The sequence below is a fragment of the Ylistrum balloti genome, unplaced genomic scaffold (genome assembly GCF_031769215.1).
Source record: "Ylistrum balloti isolate Yb309-2 unplaced genomic scaffold, AGI_CSIRO_Ybal_v1 Utg370840, whole genome shotgun sequence".
NCBI classification, from domain to species: Eukaryota; Metazoa; Mollusca; class Bivalvia; order Pectinida; family Pectinidae; genus Ylistrum; species Ylistrum balloti.
Genome location: NW_026782484.1, coordinates 966,143 through 977,327, shown reverse-complemented (window position 1 = coordinate 977,327; position 11,185 = coordinate 966,143).

The following is an 11,185-nucleotide window of genomic DNA, read 5'->3' as shown; positions in this document are numbered from 1 at the left end:
TCAATTTTAACTTATATAAATCTTTCAGTCCTTGACGATGTATATATGTAAATTTCAATTATTTTACGTAAATACAATTCTGTATTAATTTTATAACCCACTATAATGCATATACTATTGAATGTTTTTGTTTTAGTCAGAATGCAGAGGTAATGCTTGTCATGAGTTTACATTACATTGCAATATTAAAATACATATATAACAACAGAGCGTACCTAAGACAGTATTCTATGGTATCCTGAAAACTGGAAAACGTTTTATAGACACGGAGATAAATGCAGCTACCTTATGACTACACAAGTGTCTGAAATCAGTATAAACAGCTTACAGCCATAGTTGTGATAGCTACTGTATTGTCTGAATTTTTCTTCAAACAAAGCTTTAAACAAGTCTCAATGCAATTTAAATGTATTTTAGTATGTCGCTTAACGTTAAAGATCAATAAACTGCGTCATTTGTATTAGATTTTAAATCTGTAATTTATATCCATAATTAGTGTAGCTATAGGGTGTACCTGCCTAGTCAAACCATTGTTCAAATCATTTTTTCTGATTTCTGTAACAACTAACCGTATTTAAGTCATAATGTTACCCTTATTATTCCAGAAGTGGCATTGATGGACCATTAAGTTTTCACCATTTGTGCTAAAAGCCTTCTTTACGAATTTTTTTTAACAAACGAAGACAGAAATGCTAGCTAACGGAGTATGTTGAACTGGATTTTGGACAAATCACAATAAACATCTCTGTTTGCTTAGCTATGACGCATAGTTCAAAATCCTTCTTTATACGAATATTATGATGGTATTGATGAGTGTCGACTACCGGTGGAAGATAAACAAACTTTCAACGGGAATTTGGGGACATTTACTTCATGTCGGCAATGCCAATAGAATATAAGTGCTTATTACACAACCAGTAGAAAATTACAGTAGGACGTTCCGATGACTTCACGGTCACCTTCATCAGACAAATGACCAGTGTGGAGTGTACTAGAACTGACGTACGTAGTTTGCGAGAGGGTAAGGAATCGACCGACTTTTTTCGGCTGTATATAGTGTAAATAGATGGATAACAGATTATAGATCCAAAAACACCAGTGGTAACAATATACTGAAGTCTCTGTTGCTGGTCATTTGTCTGATGAAGGTGACCTGTAGTCGTCGAAAACGTCACACTCTAATCTTCTACTGGTTGTGTTATAAGAGCTTCTATTACATTGCTACAGAAAATTACGAGGAATTTCAATCCCAATTCGATGAAAGATGAACGGCGGTATAAATATATGATTGTGAACTATACTGAACAAAAACAAAAAACACAAAGAAATGTACGGAGGATGTACCCTAGGAACTAATTGTGTTCCTATGTTGGCTGCCTTGATGTCAGACAAGGCTGCATTTATCTAAGAGCTTATCAATACAGGTCAGAAAGACCTTATAAAATCGTTTAATTTCATTTTCAGATATCGATGACGTCTTGTCTCAAATAACAAGAAATGTATTGACCAAGTCTGTAGTATATACCCACCGTAAATGGAAATTAAAAAAGTCAGACTCTTCTACATCAACCGCTTATCTCGATCTTTTCCTACAAACAAACATAGACAACTTTCCACAAGCTGTATGAAAGCATGAATATTTCAATTTCCCTATTGCGAATTTTCCATTTCAGGATAGCAACATTCCTACATCCCCAAACAATGGCTTTTATATTTCTCAGTTGATTCGATATTCAAGGGCCTGTTCCCATTATCACGGCTTCGTGATTTCCTAACACAGGGTTTCAAAATTAGCAAGTTGAAATTATGGGGGAGTTTAACAGTCGCCATAGTGATCTTATGGAGAAATATTCTATTTCTTTGTGCCATATAAAATTTGGACGTGTTCTATGGTCGTTAGTTTGCTTGTTGGTTCCGTATTTCTTGTTCTCATTTGAAAACGTGACATTACTGACTTGGGTTGACCAAGGTTTTACATGAAAGGTGTCGTCTATGAAGCAGAAGGTGCTCTCCCTTCCGGAACATCTGGTATTGTACTTTCCATGAGCCTTTTTTCACATGTTACCCCAGATTTAAAAAAAATGATTATGGTTATGTTGACATATTGGTATTTCCTTGTTGTTTGATGATTCGAAATCTGCTGAAATTGGCACTATGAATGTTAATAATGGTAAATTGATGTTAGTCATAATATATTTTCAAATACAACTAATATTTATAAGCATCAGGGACGCCAACAAGCATTGCACATATTTAAACCTGCATGTCACGTTTTAGGTCATTCAAATAGTGTCACGGATCAGAATATACGCATGTGTACTTGGCGTTCTTTTAAAACGATCGGATATAAGAAAATTACGAGGTCTATTTAATTATAGGCCAACATATCTCCCCATCTAGATTTTGTCATTTCTTTCAATCACTTTGGATTTACCTCAGTCGTCTTAAAAGCTTCAAACTTTCGGCCCTTGATATCACTGACGCGTCCTAAAAGGACGAAACAGTTGTATGATGCTGTTTAATTTATTTTTGGCTCTACTGTATCTAACTTGGAAGATGCATTTAAAGTTGTTAATCACTTGAGTGTTTTTTAAAGCAATATTTCATGTTTCGGTATTTTTGGGTTTTGGTACTCGCTGAGCTGAACGTCCTTTAAGCATGAAGTCCCAATTTGTCTCCCCTGGCCAATTAAAATTAAGTCAATTTCAAAAATATTTTAAATGTTTGGTTAATTACGATGGTGTTTGGAACTGCCGATGACTTAGACGATAAAGAGTAGATGATTCTAATTAATACATATTCGCTTTAATCGTAACATAGATGGCGAAGACTAGGCAGATATCTTACCGATATCACATTTTTATCTTAGAATAGTTACATGATTACATCAAATAGCCTTCAATTTGGCACCATTATGCTGAGCTCCTTAAAAGCACAAAAGAAATATTTCGATCGCGCCACCAAATCATCTTTATCATTATCAGCTGTTGATTTTGAAGTTTGATCATACACTATATAATACCAATTATAGCCGCAATCTGCAATGTCGCGGTTGTTAAATAATTATATCAGTTATGGCGACAAACAAATTATCCCCATTTGAGTCTTAAAAAGATCAATGGTGCTCTAGTTTTCAAAAGGCATCCGGAGAAGATTGTCCTTGTACCTTTCTGGATGGTTGGTTCATATATCACGAATCAATAGTCGTTGAAACGCAAAGACCCATTTCAGTATATACTCAACAAAAAAAGAAAGGTTAACATGTTTCCTTGGCGAATACCTGTAAATGAGTGAAAACAAAATGACGTTTGTGCAATATTAGAAAATGGTAATGTTTTACATTACAAAATCCAAGGGGGTTACCAAAATCATTCAAGGGTGAAAGTCTGTATTAGCGAAAGAGATGCACGAGGTTTTCTGCGACTAACTTGTATCTTCGCTTGCATTTCATAAACATTCAAACTGACAACTGTTCCTTAGATCCTTAGGACTTAGAAATCACCGAATCTTGCTATCTACCAACTTTATCATTATGTCCCGGCTGTCACAAGTACAGAGAGAAAGGGCTGTAGGTATGATCCAGGCTGGGGAGTCTCGCCGTCGAGTTGCATGGCATTTTGGTTGCAGTGTTAAGACAATTTGCCAGTTGGTAAGTCGTTATAACCAAACTGGGTCAACATCCGATCGTCCACGAAGCGGCCGACCCCGTAAAACGACCGCCAGGGATGACCGTCGTATACGATTGATACACTTGCGCAATTGATTCGCAACCGCAGTAGAGACAACAAGGACATTGTTTGGGCGTCGTGTGTCTCCCCAAACAGTCCGCAACAGGTTGAGGGCCTACCAATTGAAAACGCGGCGTCCCTACACTGGACCCAATTTGTTGCGACGTCACCGTAATAATCGGCGTAACTGGACCCGTGTTTACCGTCGTTGGGCCTTACGACAATGGAACAATGTTCTGTTTAAGGATTGATTGTCTATTTTGTTGCTTGCATGGACTGATGAAGGGAAGTGAACCTCGTGCAAATGAAGTGAACTGCGAACAAAATAGACAATCAGTCCTTATATTTACATTTACTATTTTAAAATTCCCACTGAAACATTATGCCTTCTACGGACACTGCACTATATGACAGTGACAGTTTGCTACATTGTTGTACTTATCGTACATGTGTGTACACATGTGGAACAGCAGTCATCAAGCTGCTCTCGTCGTCAAGACAACAAAAAATAGTTCTAGGAAGTTTTTATTTGTTTCATGTTTTTACACTTAAATATATACATATCCAACATGAAATGGTCATTCATAACAAATATTAATAATGTTTTTTTATAATTAAAATAGCTAAAATATTCAGAAATATTATTTTAACCTCGCAGTGTTAGCTATATTACGAGGTGTGATTTGGCCCATTCACGGGACGCTTTTTCCGGGAGTGGGAAGGTGGGGGTGTTTTTTTTCTTGTGGATGGGTGTCACTGACTCTACAGGTAGGTCAAAAAATTCCACTTTCTCATTAATTTGGCTTTATTGTCAGGAGGAGATGTCAAGCAATATTCAACTTTCCCTTATATTTTTTATAAACATGAATTATTAACCTTGAAGTATTCAAACTGCCCACTTTGTATTGACTTTGTAGATTTTGACTGGACTTGATCCTCAAAGTGCCTAATCTGATCATCTGTTACTGTCTTTAATCGCTTAGTAACAAAATGATTTAGGTCTAGATTTGACTGAGTGATGGGTGACATGATATGAGTAGCTGGCATCTCGGGTCTTGGCAGATTTTCATATGCAGGGGTTTTCAGTAATTTGTTGACTTCTGCAACAATAACTGGGTCAGAGACAGAGGCGATGTCGGCGACCACAAGGGCCCCCAACAACTCTTCATCGGCATTATCTTCTTGCATAGACTCATGACTGTCGGAATTACCAGGGCTGAGTAAAATCTCAGGTAACTGGACACCAAATTCTCCTAACTCGGTTGGCTCTATATCGGAAGAAATATCTGAGCTGTCGCTGTGATCACCCATGACTGAGCAGACGACCGATGATAGATACAGCGGCTGCAACTGTATTAATTCTTTGTTCAATATTGAGGATATACAGATTATATGATGTTAAAAAGTATAAAAGTAACACAAACAATCAGAATTATCACACACAGGTATTGTCTCGTACCTACGTGACCTACAAACGTGTAGACGGTATAAAATAGATCGCAAGAGTGAACAATGCATTCCTTCGCTGACAGAAAGTGATTCGCCGCTCAGAAAAAAAGAACGCGACCCACTTCTTTCATTGGGAAATGCAACGATGTGACATTACTAGTTTCATTGAGGCGGAGCGCGGTCAAAATGTAAATATTTTCAGATGAGTCCAGGTTTTGTCTGCAACACGGTGACGGAAGGCGCAGAGTGTGGAAGCGACGAGGGGAGCGTTTTGCGAACTGCTGCGTCGCAGAACAGGACCGCTTTGGCGGCGGAAGTGTAATGGTTTGGGGTGGTATTTGTGGGGGGGACTCGTACCAGGCTTGTTGTGTTAAATGACAATTTAAGACCAGTGGTTCTGCCATTCTTAAGACGCCATGGCGTTGTTGCCATTTTTCAACAGGATAACGCACCAGCGCACACCAGTCGCGTCAGCAGAACTTTCTTGCAGCAGAATAACGTACATGTGTTAGATTGGCCATCTAAATCACCTGATTGAGCATGTCTGGGACGTTCTTGGGCGACGCATGAGAGAACGTCAAAATCAGCCGTCAAACTTGCAGGAGCTTGATCGCTGAATGGAACAACATCTCTCCTCGAATTATCCGCCGGTTTACGAGTTCCATGCGACGACGCTGCAATGCTGTTTACTTTGCAAACGGTGGTCATATCCGTCACTAATGATGTTACCTTTGAAATTGACCCCAACGTCCTTTACAGTCGAATAAAATCAACTGAACACAAAGTTTTATAATGAACCATGACTGCAGTTTTATCAGAATTGATCAATTACTTTATTCGTACATGATTGGTAAGGATTTATGAAGGGGTCAATTAATTAATCACAGAATAAAGTAGTGTTACCTTTCTTTTTTTTGTTTAGTATATAGCACGTAACTTTCCTTACTGATATATTTTGTTATAAGTGTAACAAGGTCTTTTTCCTTTATAACAACAAATATCCCCCAGTCGTATACAGTACCTTTAAACTGAAGGTCTGTTTCAAGGCTTAACCTGTACCTAATGCCTGACGTATTTTGACCTTTATCATTCACCGCTTTTCATGTCCCTTTTCTGGCATATATTGATGCGTTCTGCCACATAAGTGTTGATATGTTAAAATATAGTTATTTTTCCCTGGTGAACTTAACATTTAACATTCGACGTATCGGTATACATCAATGCCAGATTTAGAAACTAAAAAGTGGTTTTATTTTGTTTCTAAAATATGATATTATTTTGATTGACCAAAAGTTACATGGCGGGTGTCGCTGATGAAGCAGTAGACGACTACTCTTCCGGAACTCAAAGGTCTTATTGTCTTAAATATCTTAGTCTAGGTTATGATTATGTTCACATATTGGTATTTTCTTTTGTTTTAATGATATACTATGATAATTTATCATTCAAATCACGAATAATGGCTTTTAAAGCAGATGTGAAAGGAAAAAATGGTTATATTTTGCAATTATTTTCGCATTACATTAAATAGCTTAAACTAGTTATAGATTAATAAAGGAACAAGTGCAGAAAAAACACCAAGTTTATTAACGACAGAAATGAAGTAATACAACGAACGAACTTTTACAGTTACTGAGATATCAGGACGACAGCTCGAGGGTAGCTACAATATCTTCTTAACATTAAAAAGTTTATATATAGTTACTTGGACAGCATGACGATAACTAATATCCTGCAATATATAGTCTAATTTTGTCACTGGGTCGGTTCTACAACAAAACACGGTACATACATGTGGTTACGGAAATAGACATATTGTAAATTTATAGCTTCAAAGGCATGGGATTAATATCACAATACTGTGAAACATCCTTCTACACGAACTTAGATGTTGTCACGCGAGGAGAAAACATGCACCAGCGATACATGTCTGTCGTACCATTGGCACATACTGGGGACATCTCAATCATCAGATGTAAAGAGGAAATTGGACGAGGAGGATGTAAAGGCGTGATAAGATGAGGAGGAAACAGTGAAGGACCAGTAGACTAGGAAAACGATATAAAATACAGTACAGGGAAACAGACATTACAACGACACACACTGCAGTACATTCATACTAGGCCAGTTTTATCATTATCATTAGGAGTCAATCTCTGATCTAGAGGTTGTAACACTAGCCTTCAAGTCCATGTAAAGTTATCTCTATATTGTGTACACAAGTCTAAATAAAGACAGGAAGACTTGGAGATATTTGCAGACGGTGACAGATATTGTAACAGACTCATCCATCAATTACGGATAAAGTTGAGTTGAAGCATCTCCAAAGTTCAAATATAGTTTAACGACTATACAACATGCTAGCATGAAGTATCAAACCAGCGGCCAATTCACCACGTTTACACAGAGGGATTTCTCCTGATCTGTTTTCAAAACTGAATCATATCTAGTGGTTTTTTTCTCAATGACAGCAGTTGCAACCAAAGTACACTCAATACATTAAACATTAAGTATGATACAGATAATAAAATAGTAACCCATCTATAGGATCGTGTTGGTATTTATTTAGATATTACTCATGACCCTGAAAAACAAAATCAAATTAACGTAACGTCGTCGTGTTTTCCTTGTGTCATCCTACAGCTATACATGGTGTTCAATTAGGAGACGTTTATGCACATTATGAGAAATAATTTAGCTCTATTTAATTGCACAAATCGTCTAAAAACTATAGTAAAATAATGGTTTGTCACACGACACAGAGAACAAAATTATTTTTTTAAAAACATACCTATATTGAAAATTCACATTTTACGCCAGTAAATATTCTATTTCTTAATACAGGCTAGGTATCAACAATCTGGTGGACGATGCCAAGGATTATATGGTTATTTCCTCTGATCGTAGAGAAAATAATAGCTTCATATCAATAAATCGCTTTGTGTCGGTGCAGTTTTTGAGCTTCTTGATTACTTCTTTTGAAAAACAAAACTGTATCATTTGCGCGTGTCATACACCTTTCAGATAAAGAAACAATCTATAATTAGATTTTTTGTTTGATCTTGTACAGGTAATTACATGAGAATCATAATTCCGTGTAAGAGATTGGTAATGATTGGACATGTTAAAGTTAAGTACTCAATTAACGTTCCTCATTTTTCTTTCCTTTGTTCATTGTAAACTTATACAGTTCGATGATACAATATTTGTGTCATACTTAATAACAACAATTTTAAGGTAATTCCATTAATTTTCTACGAAATAATTATCTTTTAATTTGGTGCCATAGTGTATAAACTTTCCTATTTTACATAGTGTTAGCAAAATGATAATAAACTGACAATTTAAAAGAAGGATTCCAGCGAAAGTAAGGCTTGATATATTCAAATCTCAGACCATTATACAATGGACATGTTAGAATAAGATAGTACTAGTCCTCAATATCATAACGACATACATGGCAATTAAGAAGATGGCGAGGAAGATTCCATCGTCTGTCCGTTTCGATAAGAAGACAATGCGAAAATGAATATAATTTTGCAAAAGCCTTTTTATATTTTTTATAATTAAAAGGAATCTGTTTTGAAAGATGAGATTGCAATGCTAAATTATCTACAGCGTGTTTGCATTCAAAACATTTAGGAGATGAAGCAAATTCCCAATCTTGCTTCAAAATGTCCATCAGACGTTGTTTTACCAAGTTTGAACTATTTACATTTAAGACATGTTGGGAGACCCAAAAGTCCATTATAACTGATGTGCCAAGCTCGTGTTTGACTTTCCAAACCCAGTTTTTACAATTCGGGTTAGCCTGTCATTCACTGTACTCGTAACATCCTTTTAAAATGCGAATATTGATAGAGGTTGGCTTACACCTATACTTAGATATTCTTAATGAACGCAAAAGAGAGAAAAAGCTACAGTACTGCAACCTCGGTACATTTGTACTTGACAGCTGAAATCTTCTGTTTAATGAAACTTATTTGTCGCCAAAAATATATATAGGGTAAAGTCTTGTAATGATTATTCGAACCGAAAGACTTCTATATCAAGGATCCTCAATAAAAATCATTCACAAAGAGAGTGAAATTAAGCAAATGTGTATACCCATTTTCAATGTAATTACATTATCATATCAATTTTCTGTTATCAGTTTCAATAATACTAATTTATTAAATAAAATGTGATGTGAAGGAAAGAGTATAATATTGATAACCTTTGTGACATATTCCGATTCACATTTCTCTGTTCACAGTAGTATAAAGGTAGGTCTTATATCAGAATGTTAATAAACACGATAACTGTTAAAGTAGGTGTTATTCTCAGTCCAGGGATCAATTTCAGTTCATAATATCAAAACGAAATGAAATCATATCACGTGATATTATCTCCTTCCGAATTTTATAGAGAATGATAAATCCTAATCTCTAGTTGAAAGAAACGCACTGCGTCTCATGTTAAAACTTAAATTCATGATCTAATCTCCAGTATATACAAAAACAATAACTGTTTAGTTATCTGTGTAATAACACCAATTATATCATTTCTCTGTTATTAGTATTATAACCCCATTACGTGAATACCATTTTATCAGTATAATAACACCCAAGATATGAATGCTGTGTTATCAGTGTAATAACACCCAAGATATGAATGCTCTTTCATCAGTGTAATAACACCCAAGATATGAATGTTCCGTTATCAGTGTAATAACACCCAAGATATGAATGTTCCGTTATCAGTGTAATAACACCCAAGATATGAATGCTCTTTATCAGTGTAATAACACCAAATATATGAATGCTGTGTTATCAGTGTAATAACACCCAAGATATGAATTCGCTTTATCAGTGTAATAACACCAAAGATATGAATGCTGTGTTATCAGTGTAATAACACCCAAGATATGAATGCTCTTTATCAGTGTAATAACACCAAAGATATGAATGCTGTGTTATCAGTGTAATAACACCCAAGATATGAATGCTCTTTATCAGTGTAATAACACCAAAGATATGAATGCTGTGTTATCAGTGTAATAACACCCAAGATATGAATGCTCTTTCATCAGTGTAATAACACTCAAGATATGAATGCTCTTTATCAGTGTAATGACACCAACGATATGAATGTTCCGTTATCAGTGTAATAACATCCATTACAAGAATTTTGTTATTCACACTTGTCATAACTTCATGGCATCGAAGGTATTGTGAAGTCACTAAAGATAGAGATCGGAAGCATTAATAACGTCAATGTAGACATATAGAAATCTTTTCTTGTGTTCATTTCAGCAGAGATTCCGAATAAATTCATGTTGTTCAATTACTATTCTTCCTTTTTTCCATTTGACTCATTTAAAATGGAAACTAAAGTAAATGTTCTTGTAGTTTCCTCTTCTTTAAACACATATGACCAACATTTATGAATATCTAATTAAATCAATACTCATTTGTCATAAGACCATCCGATAACGTACGATGGTGGATTACAATAGAGAAAATATATAAATCTGGTTTATAGAGGTCCTTGACTACGTTTGAGTGTGGAATTACGTGTATTATTTGCCTAAAAACCAAGGCCAAGTTATGGGTGGTAGTTAACATAAACATCCTTTTGATGTTTGTATTTTATTGAGGCATGTATATATAATACACTATATATCATGTCCCGGTTTTGTTTTAGATGTTGCATTTGCTTCTGTTTTAGAAGCATAAGGTATGCAGCTACTCCTTATGGCACGTCTAACACTATACTATACTACACTGTAAAATGTCAGACAACTGCATTGCCGTTTCTCAGGAGCAAAATCCTCCTAACTCGCGTCTCACAGTGACGGACCAATAAATCATACCATCAAGGACGGAAAAAGATTTTTAAAACAACGAAAAGACCTGATTTATCCCACGCAACATATCTGTTAGTAGGTATTACTCTTGCTTATAAGGCTAAAGACACACCACGAAAACCTACAACAGAATTGTCACTCGTTATAGCTCCCGACATCT